At 37.0% G+C, this 6,202-nt stretch overlaps 1 protein-coding gene across 2 annotated transcripts in view; it reads right to left on the reverse strand.

Moving 5' to 3' along the window:
- GALNTL6 (polypeptide N-acetylgalactosaminyltransferase like 6) overlaps positions 1–6,202 on the reverse strand; it is a 1,306,147-nt gene that overhangs the window by 572,332 nt on the left and 727,613 nt on the right. The window lies entirely within an intron of this gene.

Below are 6,202 nucleotides of genomic sequence, written 5' to 3' on the forward strand. Positions count from 1 at the left end.
CTTTTCAGAACCCCTAAATAGAAAACTTGATCAACGGTCTGACCTGGTGGAACAAGCTCCACATGCACTGCAAGTCGATATTTCTGTCTGTTCAAGAAGTTGACAGTCATACAGAATAAGGTTTGCCATTAGTAGACATTTCACCTTTTGTGAAATGATAAACCACGTGTACACTTGAGTTTTCCCCATAGCACTGTCCTTGTAAGCTGTATTCAACATCACAACAGTTTCGTTCGGCATTTTTCCTGAGCAGGAAAACAAACTTTATAGCCACATGCTGTTCTCTGAAATCAGTCTTCACAAAAAACGATGTTCCAGCGAAACTGATTTCATGAAAAAATTCACTGTGACCAGAGAGAACTTTTCCAGGTGACACCACTGGGTGCACTAACTCATTGTGAGTTGCTAGATGCTTGCCTAAAGGGAAAAATGTGTACTACAAAAGCTCCACCCAGAGGAGCTTTTTTCGCATTTTGCTGTGGGGTACCCCCTTGTACACATTCCCACAACAATACTTCCTTTCTAAATAATTGAAACCTCTTTCACTGAATTGAGGAAATTAATAAAAGTAATTACAAGAAATACTTTTAAAAATATGGAACTATATGAAGGCTTCAAACTAAACTGAAAAACAAAACAAAACAAGATAGCTGTCTTAAATACAGGTTGCCATGCAGGTAATGGATGTTTCCGCTTCTGAGGGGAACTACTGCAATGCATAGCTTTCTCACTTCCTGTGTTCTGTGGCAATATGATTGGCAGGGAAGCAGGTGCATTATCAGGTGGATGGTACTACTCCAGAGCATCTGTTGATATAATTATGGTTATCAATAGGAAATGTGTTCCAGAGATTACCAGTTACATGAAAATAAAAGGCATATTGATGTCCTTACATGGAGTGACCTTTTGGTTTGGGTTTTAGCTTTCTTAGACATTTGTTGCTGGAATACTCCTGTCTCATTTCAGCTTGGTTCTTTGGACCCAAGTTCCCTGGCTTTGGTTTTATTTGGTTTGCTCAGTTTTTCTAGCTGTGTAATTGTTAAATTTTCTTTTTTGGATACACTGAAAATTCTGCATAAGACTGACAGTAGGTACACTGAGTTCACATAAGCGATAATTGCAGTTTCTTTTTTAAAGAAGGGGGAAAATAATGCACTTCAAGTTGAGGGAATGATTAATTGAAGAAAAGAAGTAAAGTTTGGGGAGAAAATGCTCTTTCATCACTAAAATGCTGGACGCTGAATGCTCTAGTTGTTTAACTACACATTTTCATGCATTATGCAAAGATAAATTGGGTAGGAAAGGAGAGGGTCTTTCTAGTTTTGGTTAATAACAACAGCACCTCTGGGGAGTGATTTTCAACTATCCCCCAGTGTGACAAGTATATTTTTAATGATTTTCTCACCTTGACTTCAGACAACACAGTGCATAGGTGTCATGATAAATACAGGGTGAGTTAATATTAGTCTTCCCAGCTGCACAGTTTATTTAATAGGAAGTTCTGGCACATCAGCATGAAAACCCCCACTGCTATGCTTCACGTATGTTCACGTATGTGGGAACAGAGACAATCTTTTAATTTACGTGATTACCCACTCAGGGTTGATGAGCTACAGGCAGCAGAGAAATTGATCATAAAAAGTGTTAGATTTAACACTGCTGTTTCATTTCATATTTTATATATTTTTTTCATACCAGAATAAAACGCAGCTGGAAATTTTAATTAAGTCAAAGGTATAAAAGCTTGCTGTCACCTAAAGAAGGCTGTCTCCAAATATATTCAACTTGAATATTGTTTGGTATTTAAAATAGTGCTAACAATTAAGTTTCATAATCTCATATTCAAATGAAGTTCAAGTCAGTGTTTCTTAAGAGTGATAAGGCTACAGAAAACTTCATTTTGTAGGAATAGACCAGGATTTCCCATAAATGATCAATTACCAGTTTTTCTTAGGAAAATTTAAAACAAACAATTCAATTAGCAAACTAGGTATGGACCATGACTTGTACCTTTACACAGAAGAGTAAATACAAACATCTAAACCGCTTTTGAAACAGTTCACTCAAACTAGGCATGAAAAGTGATACATTTGAATAATCACCTATTTCATCTCTTCTATCAGACTGACCAGCAATCAGGGTTGATGATATCCATTGTTGGAGAGGTGTGTGAAATTGGAAAATCTCAATATATGAATGGGATTATAATTAGTATTTTCCTTTGGGAAGGTAATTTGAACGAATCCATCCAAATGTCAAAATCACGGAAAACCTGTTCCAACCCTCTCACCTCATGGCATCTGCACCATCAAGAAGATTCACACCATTGTGCAAACAGATGAGTGTCTGGGATGATGAAGAGAGATTCGAGGCAGCCGGTTTATCAGTGCTTGAAAAGGGAATCACGGAAAAGTGTAGTGCTGAAGACAATGCAGTCATGAACACATGGGGGCTATCTCTCAGTGGAAGCGTGCTTTCTTGTGCTGACTAGATTTCAAGGAAGCTTCCAGAAGAAAGGTCTGGAGATCTATTTTTAAAGATTAGCCAGTGAAAATCCTACGGATCACAACAGTCTGATCAGCACCTGAACTTGTGGGAAGCCTGGCATCAGGGAGTAGCGTGTTCCCTTACATGACATCAGCATCGCCAATGCCACTGACAGATGCGAACAAAAACCTCAAAGTACCGCCGACCACAGAACAATATGATGTTGCAGGTAAACAAAGCATGTTTTATATTTTTTTGGTTTCAGAATATTTCCGTAAATAGAATGTAAGAGTATGCCCATCAACATTGTGCCAAATCTCCTCTTCGAATTCAATTCTGGAAACGGTTATCTTCTAGGCACGAAAGTTAAAGAAGGGAATGGAGCACGTCCACTGCAGCTTTCACATTGTCCTCGGTGCGCGCAGGTGACGTGTTTGTCGGCCAGCAGGGAACAAGTCCACAGGTTGACAGTTCTGACACACCCCGTGATTCCTTCACAGAAAGACCTGGTGATATATTTGCGTAAAGATTAAGGTCAAGAAAACCCTCCTGGGCAGTTCTACTCTATCACCAAGGTCCCCCTGAAACCTGAGTCAACATGTTGGTATCCATAACAATATTTCTTATAGCTCTCCTGAAATACTTAAAATTGAACTTGATAATATAGCTGCAATATGCGTTAAGAGATTACTCAGAATAAACTTCTCCACTTCACCATAAAGGAAACCTTCTGGAGGTCGAAAGACTGTGACACAAGCAAAAACATGTTTTTAATATTTGGGGTGAGAGACTGAGGGGGTATATATAGATATATATTTACATGTATCCTATTTATATTATATTATTATAACGATGCTATTATATTATTGTATTATATATTCATAATATGTGCATTATATATCCTAAAAAACTATGCAAACTTTAGAACTCCCTTTAAAAATTAATCCATATATTTAAAGAATTTTACATTTTAGAGGGTCCCTTAATCATCCCCCGCATATTAGGTAATAGAAAAGTAAGTTGGCCATATTTTGAACTAGGTCACACACACAAAAATACATTAGCAACTGGTAGCTTCCTAGAGAGAATAAAGCTAGGAAGTTCAGGTTGCTTTATAGTAAGATGTGGTCAGAGTATTGGAAAAGTATGAGACACAAAAAGCCATTTAAGAAACCTTCAATTTAAGTAAGTCCTGACCGCAACACTAACTACAATATCAGTGAAAAATAACGTTAATGTTCACAGAGGCTGGGAGATGAGATTGCGTCTGCAAGGGCACAGAGAAACTTTTTGGTAGGGAGAAAAATGTATATCTTGATTTTCATGGGGGCTCTATGACTCTATCTATTTATTAAGTTGTCCAGAACTCTACATCTCAAAGGTCCCTGGGTGGGGGTGGGAAGCATACGTTTTTTTTATCTCTGCTACTAATTGAAATGTAGATGGTTTAAATCTGCCCAGCTTTACCGCAAAAGGAAGGCCTGGAGGTCTTCCAGAAAGACCCAATGGCGGAGCCCGACACTGACACATGCAGCCCCATCAGTCGGAGCCGACTTGACGACTTGACAACAATGGGTCTATAGCTAAAAGGAAGTACACTTTAGACTTGATGTAAAAATAAAATAACAGATAAAACATACATCTACCTAGTAGCTGGATATTTATGTAGAGTACGAGTTGAAAATTTAAAAAAGATATGACATTAACATTTTATATTATAGAATATTATTTTTTAAATATCCTGTATACGTATTGATTATCTTTAACATCTGTTGAATACACACACACATACAGGCAGACATATGTGAGAGACAGAGAGAGAGAGAGAGATGTGCAAAGATATCTAGATTCTCTTACTTTTCAAAGAATGCACCATTCCCTGATACCAAATCCTGGAAATACTCAAAGCAAAAACTGAAATGTGAATAAAATAGATATTGATTTTTAATGTTTTCTTCTTTTTTTTCTGTGTTGTCTTAACCAGGCAATCCGAGCTTAGGTAGGATGTTATAAATATAAAGGCAATCATTGAATTTTTATTTTTGTTCATATTTATAGAGACTAACATTGCATTTTCTTGGATAATAGAGTTTGAGGTACAACTAAAATGTAATTTAAACTTTAGATTATGCCAATGTTTATATAGCTAAATTAAATCATATACTATGTACCAGGCATTACAGCTTAAAACCATTTATTAACATTGACAATGCACATTCCTATGAAAATCTTGGTAATATACTTTTGCCTTTCATTCTTTTAAACAAAGGACAGTTCCCTAATAGTTACAATTCAATGTGTGAATAATGTGTTGACCTCTCTCAATAGCCACAGATTACCTTGGTTGGTAATGAACTTGCACTTACAGAAGGCTAGGTCTATCTTTTCAGAATTTTATCATTAAAATAAAGATTAAGGACTTTCATAGGGAAGCACTAAGCTATCTGCATGATTCTTTTGCATCCTTTTTTGATGTTCAACACACAGAAAAAAAACGCACTCACTGCCGTCAAGTTAATTCCAACACATAGCATCCTTCTATATTAGAAATCAAAAGTAAATAATCCTAAACCTTAATCTTCAGAATTCATTTTACTTGGCATCCTCATATCCTCAGCCAATTAATATACCAGCCATTTTCCCGCTGTTTTCCAGAGCAGACATACAACGTTGTTTCCAAGGCAATAGGACAAGTCCCACCCCAAGGAGCTGTTAAACCTGTACACCCTGAACGACACAGGAGCTCTTTATTGCTAGAGCATCAAACCAATTTCAGAAGCAAGGCCACTTGAGAACGACAGATTAGCTTCTGGGAAGGGTGACTTAGCACAGTGGGGAGCTGGCTTAAACACTAAGAGGCAGAGCAGAAATATAGATTCCCTGAACGAGAATTTCTTTTTCTACCAGCATTGTGAAGGGGAGAACAATCTACAGGGTTACAGCCATTAGCGTCTGAAATTTTTATAGCTAAATTTAATAACAAATGTTATCTAGAAATCAAGTCACATCATTAGCTCTAGAGAAAAAGACAGGGGAAGTAAGTGAGATTGTCTTCAGGATAAAATAAAAAATGATATAAAGGTAACTGATTCACTCCCAAACTTTCTACTTCATGTTGCAGGCATAACAAAGAAATCAATAAATCAATGAATATTTTTAGAACATACCAATTGACTTCAGGTCTAAAAGATGTTCCCCTCCCTCGCTCTTTCTCTTTATGCTGTGCCTGTGGCCTATAGAGAATAGCAGAAGGACCAGCTTTTTGAAGAATAGCTGGATTTGTTTGAGAGAAAAAAAATCTGCTCAAATAGATGAGCATGCAAAGGGGGAATCATCTTTATTCAGCTTAATGAACATAATGGCTATACTGATCACAGGGACCCAGACAGCAGAGTAAAGAAACCATCAGAAGTATGTAAAGTCCAAGAGATAAAAATCTTAGTATTATGCTGACAACATCTATCCCCACAACTTGCATACTGGCTGAAACGTTGTAGGACCCCAAGAGAATATCAAAGAATGTGTCCTCAAGTGAAACACAGCTACATAAATAATCCATGATCTAACTACTTGTATCATCTGATAAATTCCTCTGCTACTACAATGAAAATGGAAAATTAAGTTTTTTACTTCCTTTGAGATTCAGTTTCATTGTTCATAAATGCAAACTACATTCTTATCATATAAATGAGGGTGTACACCCCCCCTAACCACC

Source organism: Echinops telfairi, unplaced genomic scaffold (assembly GCF_000313985.2).
Source record: "Echinops telfairi isolate 266 unplaced genomic scaffold, ASM31398v2 ScPeMD7_9;HRSCAF=40, whole genome shotgun sequence".
Taxonomy (NCBI): Eukaryota; Metazoa; Chordata; class Mammalia; order Afrosoricida; family Tenrecidae; genus Echinops; species Echinops telfairi.